The sequence below is a fragment of the Bos mutus genome, chromosome 16 (genome assembly GCF_027580195.1).
Source record: "Bos mutus isolate GX-2022 chromosome 16, NWIPB_WYAK_1.1, whole genome shotgun sequence".
Lineage (NCBI taxonomy): Eukaryota > Metazoa > Chordata > Mammalia > Artiodactyla > Bovidae > Bos > Bos mutus.
The window spans coordinates 66,246,766-66,261,891 of NC_091632.1; positions in this window are offsets into that span (position 1 = coordinate 66,246,766).

The following is a 15,126-nucleotide window of genomic DNA, read 5'->3' on the forward strand; positions in this document are numbered from 1 at the left end:
CACATTATTAATGTTATTTTAAATATGTCATTGCCGCTTTTTTTGTCTGCTTGATGTTAGAATTTCTTATGGGGATGTGTTAGAATCTCCACTTAGAATTATGTATTGACTTATTTGTTAGTTATTCCTTTATATATTTTGAATCTCTATCATCAATTACATAATGTTCATTATCTTCATGACATCTTAATTGATCATTTTCTTTACCAGTAAGTAGTTTCCTTTTAAAAACATTTTTAAACATACAAATGTACCTAAAATATAAGTACTCCTTAAAGAAAGATCATAAAACCAACATCTATGAAAGCATCCACCAAGTCAAGAAAGAACACTGTGAGTTTCACAAATATCACACTTATGCTTCTTCTGCAAAACAAAGAGAATCACGATTCACTTTTCCTTCTACTCATGTATTTCTAAACAACATGGTACAAATTTGTCTACATTTGACATTTATAAAAACTGAGTTATACAATACATAATATTTTGTGACTGGCTTCTTTCAGTCAATATCACTTTTGAGACATTTGTCCATGCTATAGCTAATAGTGGTTTCTCTTCAGTGCTGTATAATACTGTTTATTTTTCCAAATGAGGGACATATGGGTTACATACAGTTTTTGCTAGTATGCATAATGCTGCTACAAGCTAACTGGTTTGCCCCACCATCTACTTATATTACATGCATTTGTTACTATATTCTAAAAAATGGCATGACTCTCATGAAGTTCAACTTCAGCAGTTACTTCTAAACTCTTCCCATGTGGTTATGTCAGTATCTTTTTCTGCTCACAGTGTGAGAGAAAGTTCTAAAGGTTTGAATGTTACTGCATACCTTTAAATTTTAGTCATTCTGATGACTATGTATTTTTATATATTTTATAACATTTCTCACTTCCCTGATTAATAATATTGAGCTCCTTTTCATATTTTTATTAGCATTTTGGTTATTTTTATGAAGTTTCTGTTTAAGCAATTGCTTCATTCACATTTCTGGTGGCTTGTACTTATTGATTTGTCGTTTTTTTCATATATTCTCAGTATGTATCATTTGTCCTTTTAATGTGTAGCAAATAACTTCTCTAACACTGTGGCTTAGATTTTCACTCTCAGTGTTACATTTTGAGAAAGTAGTTCTTAATTTTAATATCCAAGTTATCAATCATTTTCTACAGTTTGTCCTTTTAGTACCCAGTTTTATTTATTTTTTTATTTTTTAAATATAAATTTATTTAATTGGAGGCTAATTACTTTACATAGTACCCAGTTTTAAAATTCTTCCTTTCTTTGAGGTTATGAAGAGGCTTTCAAATATTTTAAAAATTTTATTGTTTTAGCTTTCTCTTTTATATGTTCAAATTAGTTGGAATTGATTTTTTTGTATGACATGAAGTAGAGGTCACGGTTTTTATCTTTTTGTTTTTCTGTATGAACATCCAGTTGTTTAAACACTCAATGGGAAAGACTGACCTTTCTCTGCAGCTCCACTGGCACCTTTGTTAAACATGGCTCTGTTTCTGGGTCCACTCTTCTATTCATTCATTTGGCAATCTTTGTGCCAATCCTGCACACTCTTAATTACTTCCTAAAATGCTACAAAGCTAAATAGCTGCCTGAACAACTCCTCTTCATGTTGTCTTTTACCTAAGTATCTTGGCATTTAGCATTTCTATATAAAATACAATATCATTTTGTTAATTGCACATACCTGGTAATATTTTAATTGGGGTTGCATTAATTCTCTAGATCAATTTGTAGAAAATACATATCTAGGTTACATTGAGACTTCCAATTCATAAGTATGTTATAACCCTCAATTTATTTTTCTTGCACTTTATTTTCTTACAAAGCAGCATCTTTAAACAAAAACTTGAGGTCTTATAGCATATTAGAAATATTTTGCTGCTATTATAAAAATTTATGTCTAGAGTTCATTTTTATTTAATTTTGTGTTCTGTCTTTTGCTGACATCTAAAATTGAAATTGCTTGGTATATTTAGTTTGTATCCACCAACCTGTGTAAACTTACATATTTATTCAAATTAGCTGTCTGTGAGTTCTTTTGAATTTTTTACATACTCAAACTTATCTTTCACATATGCTTTATTTCTTTCCTCTAAACCCTTTGTCTTTTACTTCTTTTCCTTTTGTCTTACTGAACTGGCAGAGACCTTCATCCCATGTTAATAAAACTAATGAGACAAGAACCCTTACCTTATTCCTTGTCTCAAAGTAAATGCTTTTGGCTTTCTCCATTAATTTTGATGGATTAATTTTGATGTAGGTTCCATACAGACATTCTTTAATAGATAAAGGATGGTTCCTTATTTTCCACCAATTGCCAAGAATTTTTATACTCCATGGACTTTGAATGTTATACCTTTTCTTGCATCTACTGAGATATTCTGTGATTTTTGTTCTTTGCTCTGGTAATGTGGCAACTTATTTATTGCTATTTTAATATAGCATTCCTGAAATAAACTTAACTTGATCATAGTATGGTAATCTCTTTATATTATGCTGAATTTGATTTGCTTATGTTTTATTTAAGAATTTTTCCATCTCTATTTATGAATAATAAAATCCTTTAATTTTTTTCCATGATATAATTTTCATGTTATGATATAAAGGTTGTCATAAAACAAGATGGAAGAAATGTACCTCCTTTAGATTTCCTTTTCTTGAAAAAATTCAATTAGAACCAAATACATTTATTGTGCTAATATCATTTATTACATTATTTCTTTGGTAAGAAATAATGCATCTTAGAATTTGATGCAGAAACCAGGAGTGCCTGATATTTTCTCTAAGAATTAAGAATCCAACTGCACACTAGACTTCTTTGTGTCGAAAAGGTATCTCCAAATGTAATGTGTGTAGGGAGGTTGCAGTCAGTTCAGTCATGTCCGACTCTTTGCAACCCCATGGACTGCAGCACGCCAGGCCTCCTGGTCCATCACCAACTCTCAGAGCTTGCTCAAACTCATGTCCATCAAGTCGGTGATGCCCTCCAACCATCACATCCTCTGTCTTCTTTGTCTCGTCCTTCCTTCATTCTTTCCCAGCATCAGGGTCTTTTCCAATGAGTCAGTTATTTCCATCAGGTGGCAAGTATTTCAGCTTCAGCTTCAGCATTAGTCCTTCCAATGAATATTCAGGACTGATTTCCTTTAAGATTGACTGGTTTGATCTCCTTGAAGTCCAAGGGACTCTCAAGATTCTTCTCTAACACCATAGTGTTAAAGCATCAATTCTTCGGCACTCAGCTTTCTTTATTGTCCAACTCTAGATATTTTCTCTAGATAAAGTTATTTCCTTAGGACTATACTTTATAACAGGTATATACATCATTCAGATTTTTAAATCTCTTCCTGTATCATGTTTGTATTTTTGTGGGAATTTGTGCCTTTATTTCTGTTTTCAAATTTATTTGTATAACATTGTTCATAGTTTTCTGTTATTAATATTTTAGTGACTTCAAAGTCTGTAGTGGAGCAGTTATGTTAATTTCCTATGACTGCTATAACAAATTACCACAAACCTACTGGCTTAACAATTGACATTTATCCTCAGGCAGAAGTCTGAAATAAATTTCACCAGTCCAAAATCAAGATGTTCCCTCCAAAGACTCAAGAGGAGCATCCATTCCTTGCCTTCTACAACTACTGGGGGCTGCTGACGTTCCTTGCTATATAACTGGATTGGCTTTCCTGATAGCCCAGTTGGTAAAGAATCTATCTGCAATGCAGGAGACCCTGGTTCGATTCCTGGGTCAGGAAGATCTGTTGGAGAAGGGATAGGCTACCCACTCCAGTATTCTTGGGCTTCCCTTGTTCCTCAGCAGGTAAAGAATCTGCCTGCAGTGTGGGAGACCTGGGTTTGATCCCTGGGTTGGGAAGATCCCCTGGAGAAGGGAAATGCAACCCACACCAGTATTCTGGCCTGGAGAAGTTTATGGGCTGTATAGTCCATGGGGTCACAAAGAGTCGGACATGACTGAGTGACTTTCATATAACTAGATTAGTCCCATCTCCAGATCTCTCTTGGCTCCATCAGCACCATGACCCTCTCTTCAGTTCATGTCTTGTCTCTATCTCTTATAAAGATATTTGTAATGGCATTTAGAATGCCCCAGATCATCTAGTAAGTATAATTTCCCAATCTTGAGATCCTTAACTTAATCTGTATAAACTCTTTTTTCCTAATAAGGTAATATTTACAAATTCTGAGTCTTGGATAGACCGTGTTATAGCTCTTGGGTCACAAAAGGACCGTGTTATAACTCTTAGACAAATCAGTGTTACAGCTCAGTGTTACAGCTCTATTTTATTTAGAAGATAGCAGGAAAATCCATATTCGAGGCATGAGGGCACGTTGATCCAAAGACAGGAAGAGAAGAGCACCTCAATGCGCGGGGTAGAGAGAGTGAGAGAGCTAGCTTTGACTCCTCTTTTTATGTTTTTTTCTCCCTGAGCCTGTCCTATGTAAATTGGGCCAGCCAGGAGTATTGTTTGTTTTACCTGAGGTTCTCACTCTGGTCCTCAAACCTTCCTTTGTTCTATTTTTGCGGGCTTTTCCCTTCCTTGTCTTTTAGCCACAGCCATTTTGGACTCCTTTTCCCTATTCTACCTACCTAACAGTAGTTTGCAGAGAAGGCAATGGCACCCCACTCCAGTACTCTTACCTGGAAAATCCCATGGACGTAGGAGCCTGGAAGGCTGCAGGCCATGGGGTCACTGAGGGTCGGATACAACTGAGAGACTTCACTTTCACTTTTCACTTTCATGCATGGGAGAAGGAAATGGCAACCCACTCCAGTGTTCTTGCCTGGAGAATCCCAGGGACGGGGAAGCCTGGTGGGCTGCCGTCTATGGGGTTGCACAGAGTTGGACACGACAAAATGACTTAGCAGCAGCAACAGTAGTTTGAACTTTCTTTGGGATTGGAATGAAACTGACCTTTTCCAGTCTTGTGGCCACTGCTGAGTCTTCCTAATTTGCTGGCATATTGAGTATAGCTTTTTCACAGCATCATCTTTTAGCATTTGAAATAGGTCAGCTGGAATTCCATCACCTCCACTAGCTTTGTTCGTAATGATGCTTCCTAAGGCCCACTTGACCTCACATTCCAGAATGTCTGGCTCTAGGTGAGTGATCACACCATCATGGTTATCTTGGTCATAAAGATCTTTTTTGTATCGTTCTTCTGTGTATTCTTGCCACCTGTTCTAATATCTTCTTTTTCTGTTAGGTCCATACCATTTCTGTCCTTTATTGTGCCCATCTTTGTATGACTTCCCTGGTGGCTCAGATGGTAAAACGTCTGCCTACAATGTGGGAAACCTGGGTTCAATCCCTGGGTCAGGAAGATCTCCTGGAGAAGGAAATGGCAACACACTCCAGTATTCTTGCCTGGAACATCCTATGGACAGAGGAACCTGGTGGGCTACAGTCCATGGGGTCATAAAGATTTAGACACGATGGTGAGCAACTTCACTTTTTGCATGAAATGTTGACTATACAGATCTTTGCTGGCAAAGTGATGTCTCTTGCTTGTTAATACACAGCCTAGAGTTCTCATAACTTTTTTTCTAAGGAGCAAGCATCTTTTGATTTCATGGCTGCAGTCACTGTCTGGAGTGATTTTGGAGCCCAAGAAAACAAAATCCAACACTGTTACCAGATTTTCCCTTTTCATTTGCCTCTTTATTTGAAATGATAAGACCAGATGCCAAGATCCTTGTTTTTTTAATGCTGAATTTTAAGCCAACCTTTCCACCCTGCCCTTTCACCTCCATCAAGAGGCTCTTTCATTCCTCTTCATTTTCTGCCATTAAATTGGTTTCACTGGCAAATGATACCCTTATCATAATGAACTTTCCTTCTTTAGCTGTATGATCTGCTTTTTCCTTAGGTCTACTTTTTTTCTCATAATACAGATCCACTACTATTATTTGTCATTTCATAATATATGCTTTTCCGTCCTTCTTTTTTCCTCCTGCTCCATAATGACAAATTGGATGGGGAGGGGAAGAGGCAGGGGAAAAAGAAGATCCAATGACCAAGCCCTTCCCCACTTCCTCAGCCTCTCTCCTCGTTTGTACTATCTACTCCTTATCATGATCTCAGTGCATTTTCCTTCCACACAGTACCCCAAGAATTTATCATAAGTTTTTTAGCACCTCATTTGATTTTTGTGGCATCTCCAATGTTGAATGTAGGGGAATATAGAAGCAGCTCATGTTAGTTAATAATTTTGATGCTTTTCGGGGAAAAAAAATTCATAGATCTCCAAGATTTACTTAATTATTTCTATTTTTATAATGTCTGTTCTTATTCAATCAATCATGTCTGACTCTTTTGCAATGCCATGGACTGCAGTCCGCCAAACTCCCCTGTCCTTGGGATTTCCCAGGCAAGAATACTGGCATGGGTTGCCATTTCCTTCTCCAGAGGATAATGCTGACCCAGGGATTGAACCTGTGCCTCCTGCTTTGCAGGCAGATTCTTCACCTGCTGAGCCATTACAAGCCCTGTTTTTATAATAACAGTACTTAAATAATTATAAGGGCAAAATTAGGGACATTCCTTATACAATTATGTAACAAAAAATCTACAAAGTAAATACAAAACAAACGAATAAAACAAAGTATGTGACAGATGATACCTTTTCTTGAAACTGGATTATTTAGTATAATGTCAATATGGTGTCACTAAAACACAGATCCTATGGCCTTGACTTTTGAAGTTTTGTTGTGAAGGCTGGTGTCAGGGTTGTGGTTATGTGTTCCTCATGTGATCTGAGTCATTAGTGTGTGTGAGGGTCTGCACTTTTCTGGCCAGTATCCCTACACTCCAGGGACTGAGACATTAAGTAACTGATAAAAATACAGTAACATGTCAAGTGAGAGTCTGGGGGGAGGGTTAGAAATGTTTTTCTCTTTTTCTTTTTGAACAAAATGCTCCACATGTTCATGATCCACTAAGTCTTGCAATTTATGTGCGTGCATACTAAGTTTCTCAGTCGTGTTCCACTCTTTGCAACCCCATAGACTATAGCCTGCCAGGCTCCTCTTGTCTGTGGGATTTTCCAGGCAAGAATACTGGAGTGGGTTACCATTTCCTCCTTCAGGGGATGTAATCAGTCCTAGTTGTAAAATTTATTCTATCATTTTTTTTCTCATGCTGTTGTTGCTGTTAAGTCGCTTCAGTCATGTCTGACTCTGTGCGACCCCATAGATGGCAGCCCACTGTATAAAGCATTAAAACCCTCTATTCTAAAGCACATTGTGTTATATCACTCAGCATGCATTTGGTGCCCAGACATTGTTATATATTAAATATACCTCTAGACTTTTCTCATGTTTCTTCAACAATTTGATTCCAAAGTAATTGTGGACACACACATAGCTAGGCACTGGAATTATGGCAGAAGTCAGTGGACATCCAGATGTATAAAGTGATGGGCCTGCTAAGTCCTTTCATCTTGTCTGACTCTTTGTAACCCTATGGACTGTAGGCAGCCCTCTGTCCATGGGATTCTCCAGACTAAAAAACTGGAGTGGATTGTCATGCACTCCTCCAGAGGATCTTCCTGGCCCAGGGATTGAACCTGTGTCTCTAATGTCTCCTGCATTGGGAGGAAGGTTCCTCGCCTCTAGCACCACCTGGGAAGCCTGTACTAAAGTGGGTTTAGCCTCAAAAGTGTTTGGATTTTTGCTAAAATAAAATCACAAAATTAATTTTGAAATTTCTTAGAGTTCTTTCATTCCACAAGGTGAGAACACTGAGACAGAACAAAACTATCAATTTATGATATGAATCCATAATAATCTATGAAAGGTTGAATTGAGTTAAAGGTGGTCAGAAAAAATAAAGTCTTCATAAATATCTTTATGAATAAACATAAAAAACTTTACTTGTATATGTAAAATTTTTGCCTGAGATTTTTTTATACTGTAGAAAATGTTGTCAACCCTCTCACCAAATTTTCTTAAGTCCTGCCCAACATGACTTAAATTAAAATCAGTGTAGCTGAAGGCAAGGAAGACGGGAATTCATGACTCCAAGGGATGGGGTTGTCTGTGTGTTGCTGTCTTTTTTTTTTTTTAATTTTATTTTATTTAACTTTACAATATTGTATTGGTTTTGCCATATATCAAAATGAATCTGTCACAGGTATACATGTGTTCCCCATCCTGAAACCTCCTTGTTCCTCCCTCCCTATACCATCCCTCTGGGTCATCCCAGTGCACCAGCCCCAAGCATCCAGTATCGTGCATCAAACCTGGACTGGCGACTCGTTTCATATATGATATTATACATATTTCAATGTCATTCTCCCAAATCATCCCACCCTCTCCCTCTCCCACAGAGTCCAAAAGACTGTTCTATACATCAGTGTCTCTTTTACTGTCTCATATACAGGGTTATTGTTACCATCTTTCTAAATTCCATATATATGCGTTAGTATACTGTATTGGTGTTTTTCTTTCTGGCTTACTTCACTGTGTATAATAGGCTCCAGTTTCATCCACCTCATTAGAACTGATTCAATGTATTCTTTTTAATGGCTGAGTAATACTCCATTGTGTATATGTACCACTGCTTTCTTATCCATTCATCTGCTGATGGACATCTAGGTTGCTTCCATGTCCTGGCTATTATAAACAGTGCTGCGATGAACATTGGGGTACACATGTCTCTTTCCTTTCTGGTTTCCTCAGTGTGTATGCCCAGCAGTGGGATTGCTGTATCATAAGGCAGTTCTATTTCCAGTTTTTTAAGGAATCTCCACACTGTTCTCCATAGTGGCTGTACTAGTTTGCATTCCCACCAACAGTGTAAGAGGATTCCCTTTTCTCCACACCCTCTCCAGCATTTATTGCTTGTAGACTTTTGGATCGCAGCCATTCTGACTAGTGTGAAATGGTACCTCAGTGGTTTTGATTTGCATTTCTCTGATAATGAGTGATGTTGAGCATCTTTTCATGTGTTTGTTAGCCATCTGTATGTCTTCTTTGGAGAAATGTCTATTTAGTTCTTTGGCCCATTTTTTGATTGGGTCATTTATTTTCTGGAATTGAGCTGTAGGAGTTGCTTGTATATTTTTGAAGTTAGTTGTTTGTCTGTTGCTTCATTTGCTATTATTTTCTCCCATTCTGAAGGCTGTCTTTTCACCTTGCTTATAGTTTCCTTTGTTGTGCAGAAGCTTTTAAGTTTAATTAGGTCCCATTTGTTTATTTTTGCTTTTATTTCCAATATTCTTGGAGGTGGGTCATAGAGGATCCTGCTGTGATGTATGTTGGAGAGTGTTTTGCCTATGTTCTCCTCTAGGAGTTTTATAGTTTCTGGTCTTACGTTTAGATCTTTAATCCATTTTGAGTTTATTTTTGTGTATGGTGTTAGAAAGTGCTCTAGTTTCATTCTTTTACAAGTGGTTGACCAGTTTTCCCAGCACCACTTGTTAAAGAGATTGTCTTTAATCCATTGTATATTCTTGCCTCCTTTGTCAAAGATAAGGTGTCCATATGTGCATGGATTTATCTCTGGGCTTTCTATTTTGTTCCATTGATCTATATTTCTGTCTTTGTGCCAGTACCATACTGTCTTGATGAATGTGGCTTTGTAGTAGAGCCTGAAGTCAGGCAGGTTGATTCCTCCAGTACCATTCTTCTTTCTCAGGATAGCTTTGGCTATTCGAGGTTTTTTGTATTTCCATACAAATTGTGAAATTATTTGTTCTAGCTCTGTGAAGAATACTGTTGGTAGCTTAATAGGGATTGCATTGAATCTATAAATTGCCTTGGGTATTATACTCATTTTCACTATATTGATTCTTCCAATCCATGAACATGGTATATTTCTCCATCTATTAGTGTCCTCTTTAGATGGGGAAACAGTGGAAACAGTGTCAGACTTTATTTTTCTGGGCTCCAAAATCACTACAGATGGTGACTGCAGCCATGAAATTAAAAGACGTTTACTCCTTGGACAGAAAGTTATGACCAACCTAGATAGCATATTCAAAAGCAGAGACATTCCTTTGCCAACAAAGGTCTGTCTAGTGAAGGCTATGGTTTTTCCTGTGGTCATGTATGGATGTGAGAATTGGACTGTGAAGAAGGCTGAGCACCGAAGAATTGATGCTTTTGAACTGTGATGTTGGAGAAGACTCTTGAGAGTCCCTTGGACTGCAAGAAGATCCAACGTGTCCATTCTGAAGGAGATCAGCCCTGGGATTTCTTTGGAAGGAATGATGCTAAAGCTGAAACTCCAGTACTTTGGCCACCTCATGCGAAGAGTTGATTTATTGGAAAAGACCCTGATGCTGGGAGGGATTGGGGGCAGGAGGAGAAGGGGATGACAGAGGATGAGATGGCTGGATGGCATCACTGACTCAATGGACGTGAGTCTCAGTGAACTCCGGGAGTTGGTGATGGACAGGGAGGCCTGGCGTGCTGCGGTTCATGGGGTCACAAAGAGTCGGACACGACTGAGCGACTGATCTGATCTTGATTTCTTTCACCAGTGTTTTATAGTTTTCTATATATAGGTCTTTAGTTTCTTTAGGTAGATATATTCCTAAGTATTTTATTCTTTTCATTGCAATGATGAATGGAATTGTTTCCTTAATTTCTCTTTCTATTTTCTCATTATTAGTGTATAGGAATGCAAGGGATTTCTGTGTGTTGATTTTATATCCTGCAACTTTAGTATATTCATTGATTAGTTCTAGTAATTTTCTAGTGGAGTCTTTAGGGTTTTCAAGGTAGAGGATCATGTCATCTGCAAACAGTGAGTTTTACTTCTTCTTTACCAATTTGGATTCCTTTTATTTCTTTTTCTGCTCTGATTGCTGTGACCAAAACTTCCAAAACTATGTTGAATAGTAATGGTGAAAGTGGGCACCCTTGTCTTGTTCCTGACTTTAGAGGAAATGCTTTCAATTTTTCACCATTGAGGATAATGTTTGCTTTGGGTTTGTTATAGATAGCTTTTATTATGTTGAGGTATGTTCCTTCTATTCCTGCTTTCTGGAGAATTTTTATCATAAATGGATGTTGAATTTTGTCAAAGGCTTTTTCTGCATCTATTGAGATAATCATATGGTTTTTATTTTTCAATTTGTTAATGTGGTGTATTACATTGATTGATTTGTGGATATTGAAGAATCCTTGCATGCCTGGGATAAAGCCTGCTTGGTCATGGTGTATGATCTTTTTAATGTGTTGTTGGATTCTGATTGCTAGATTTTTGTTAAGGATTTTTGCATCTATGTTCATCAGTGATATTGGCCTGTAGTTTTCTTTTTTTGTGGCATCTTTGTCAGATTTTGGTATTAGGCTGATGGTGGCCTCATAGAATGAGTTTGGAAGTTTACCTTCCTCTCCAATTTTCTGGAAGAGTTTGAGTAGGATAGGTGTTAGCTCTTCTCTGAATTTTTGGTAGAATTCAGCTGTGAAGCCGCCTGGACCTGGGCTTTTGTTTGCTGGAAGATTTTTGATTACAGTTTCAATTTCCATGCTTGTGATGGGTCTGTTAAGATTTTCTATTTCTTCCTGGTCCAGTTTTGGAAAGTTGTACTTTTCTAAGAATTTGTCCATTTATTCCATATTGTCCATTTTATTGGCATATAATTGTTGATAGTAGTCTCTTATGATCCTTTGTATTTCTGTGTTGTCTGTTGTGATCTCTCCATTTTCATTTCTAATTTTATTGATTTGATTTTTCTCCCTTTGTTTCTTGATGAGTCTGGCTAATGGTTTGTCAATTTTACTTATCCTTTCAAAGAACCAGCTTTTGGCTTTGTTGATTTTTGCTATGGTCTCTTTTGTTTCTTTTGCATTTATTTATGCCCTAATTTTTAAGATTTCTTTCCTTCTACTAACCCTGGGGTTCTTCATTTCTTCCTTTTCTAGTTGCTTTAGGTATAGAGTTAGGTTATTTATTTGACTTTTTTTTTCTTGTTTCTTGAGGTATGCCTGTATTGCTATGAACTTTCCCCTGAGGACTGCTTTTACAGTGTCCCACAGGTTTTGGGTTGTTGTGTTTTCATTTTTTCATTCAATGCAAATTTTGATTTCTTTTTTGATTTCTTCTGTGATTTGTTGGTTATTCAGCAGCGTGTTGTTCAGCCTCCATATGTGGGAATTTTTAATAGTTTTTCTCCTGTAATTGAGATCTAATCTTACTCCATTGTGGTTAGAAAAGATGCTTGGAATGATTTCAATTTTTCTGAATTTACCAAGGCTAGATTTATGGCCCAGGATGTGATCTATCCTGGAGAAGGTTCCATGTGCGCTTGAGAAAAAGGTGAAATTCATTGTTTTGAGATGAAATGTCCTATAGATATCAATTAGGTCTAACTGGTCTATTGTATCGTTTAAAGTTTGTGTTTCCTTGTTAATTTTCTGTTTAGTTGATCTATCCATAGGTGTGAGTGGGGTATTAAAGTCTCCCACTATTATTGTGTTATTGTTAATTTCCCCTTTCATACTTGTTAGCATTTGTCTTACATATTGTGGTGCTCCCGTGTTGGGTGCATATATATTTACAATTGTTATATCTTCTTCTTGGATTGATCCTTTGATCATTATGTAGTGACCTTCTTTATCTCTTTTCACAGCCTTTGTTTTAAAGTCTATTTTATCTGATATGAATATTGCTACTCCTGCTTTCTTTTGGTCCCTATTTGCATGGAAAACCTTTTTCCAGCCCTTCACTTTCAGTCTGTATGTGTCCCCTGTTTTGAGGTGGGTCTCTTGTAGACAACATATATAGGGGTCTTGTTTTTGTATCCATTCAGCCAATCTTTGTCTTTTGGTTGGGGCATTCAACCCATTTACATTTAAGGTAATTATTGATAAGTATTATCCCATTGCCATTTACTTTATTGTTTTGGGTTCAAATTTATACACCGTTTTTGTGTTTTCTGTCTAGAGAATATCCTTTAGTATTTGTTGGAGAGCTGGTTTGATGGTGCTGAATTCTCTCAGCTTTTGCTTGTCTGTAAAGCCTTTGATTTCTCCTTCATATTTGAATGAGATCCTTGCTGGGTACAATAATCTGGGCTGTAGGTTATTTTCTTTCATCACTTTAAGTATGTCTTGCCATTCCCTCCTGGCTTGAAGAGTTTCTATTGAAAGATCAGCTGTTATCCTTATGGGAATTCCCTTGTGTGTTATTTGTTGTTTTTCCCTTGCTGCTTTTAATATTTGTTCTTTGTGCTTGATCTTTGTTAATTTGATTAATATGTGTCTTGGGGTGTTTTTTGCCTTGGGTTTATCCTGTTTGGGACTCTCTGGGTTTCTTGGACTTGAATGATTATTTCCTTCCCCATTTTAGGAAGTTTTCAACTATTATCTCCTCAAGTATTTTCTCATGGTCTTTCTTTTTTGTCTTCTTCTGGGACCCTATGATTCGAATGTTGTGGTGTTTAGTATTGTCCTGGAGGTCTCTGAGATTATCCTCATTTCTTTTAATTCGTTTTTTTTTTTCCCCTCTCTGATTCATTTATTTCTACCATTCTATCTTCTAATTCACTAATCCTATCTTCTGCCTCTGTTATTCTACCTTTTGTTGCCTCCAGAGTGTTTTTGATCTCATTTATTGCATTATTCATTATATACTGACTCTTTTTTACTTCTTCTAGGTCCTTTTTAAACCTTTCTTGCATCTTCTCAGTCCTTGTCTCCAGGCTGTTTATCTGTGATTCTATTTTGATTTCAAGATTTTGGATCAATTTCACTATCATTATTCGGAATTCTTTATCAGGTAGATTCCCTATCTCTTCCTCTTTTGTTTGGTTTGGTGGGCATTTATCCTGTTCCTTTACCTGCTGGGTATTCCTCTGTCTCTTCATCTTGTTTAAATTGCTGAGTTTGGGGTGTCCTTTCTATATTCTGGGAGTTTGTGGAGTTCTCTTTATTGTGGCGTTTCCTCATTGTGTGTGGATTTGTACAGGTGGCTTGTCAAGGTTTCTTGGTTAGGGAAGCTTGTGTCAGTGTTCTGGTGGGTGGAGCTGGATTTCTTCTCTCTCCTTTCGAAGACAATGGGTTGCTTTTCTGGGTGCCTGATGTCCTATGCCAGCATTCAGAAGTTGTTTTGTGGAATTTACTTGGCGTTTAAATGTTCTTTTGATGAATTTGTTGGGGGGTGAAGTGTTCTTCCCATCCTATTCCTCCACCATCTTAGCTCCTCCTTCCAAATCACAGTTTCTGCAGTTTCTAGAGACCATAGCGGTGCATCCCAAAGAACAAGAGAGAAGTAGTTTCTCACAATCCCTGTCTTCAGAAATTCACCCACTTTTTGTCCTTTGTGCTCAGTCCAGTTTCTCTCCCTCCCAGGGCGCTACATGCAGAGGTCTCCCAGCGGGAAGTTCAGATGAGAGTTTCTGGTGAAAACTGACTCTGCTTGAGCCCAGCGGCTGGAAAGAGAAACAAGCTCAAGACCAGATCTCCCAATTAGCATCTGCCTCATTTTGTGGTTTCATATGTGGTTAAGGGTTGGACTTAAATATATGCCTGTGGTGTAGTCCTCTCTCTTTCTGTATATCTTTTTTGGTTACTTCTTCTTAATGCTCATAGGATAAAATAAATTATTTCCAAAAGTCTGCAGTATTTCACACACATGATTTTTGTGTTTTTCAAAGTGATTTGAATATGACTTTTATAAGATTCGGGCTTCCCTGGTGGCTCAGATGGAAAAGAATCTGCCTGCAATGCAGGAGACCCAGGTTCATTTCCTTGGTTGGGAAGATCCCCTGGAAAAGGAAATGGTAACCCACTCCAGTACTCTTGCCTAGGAAATCCCGTGGTCAGAGGGGAGCCTGGCACTGAACTCATGGGAGTCACAAGAGTTGGACACATGAGCAACTAACACTAGAGGAATCCTAGAGATCTTTTTTTTTAATCAACATATGATTGATTCATAAATTTCAGGTGTACAGCAAACAGATTCAGATATCTGAATCTGATATACACACACACACACACACATCTTTTTTCAGATACTTTTCCATTATGGGTTATTAAAAGATACTGAATACAGTTCCCTGTGTTATACAGTAGGTCCTTGTTTTTTATCTATTTAAATATATAGCAGTGTATATATATTAATCCCAAAT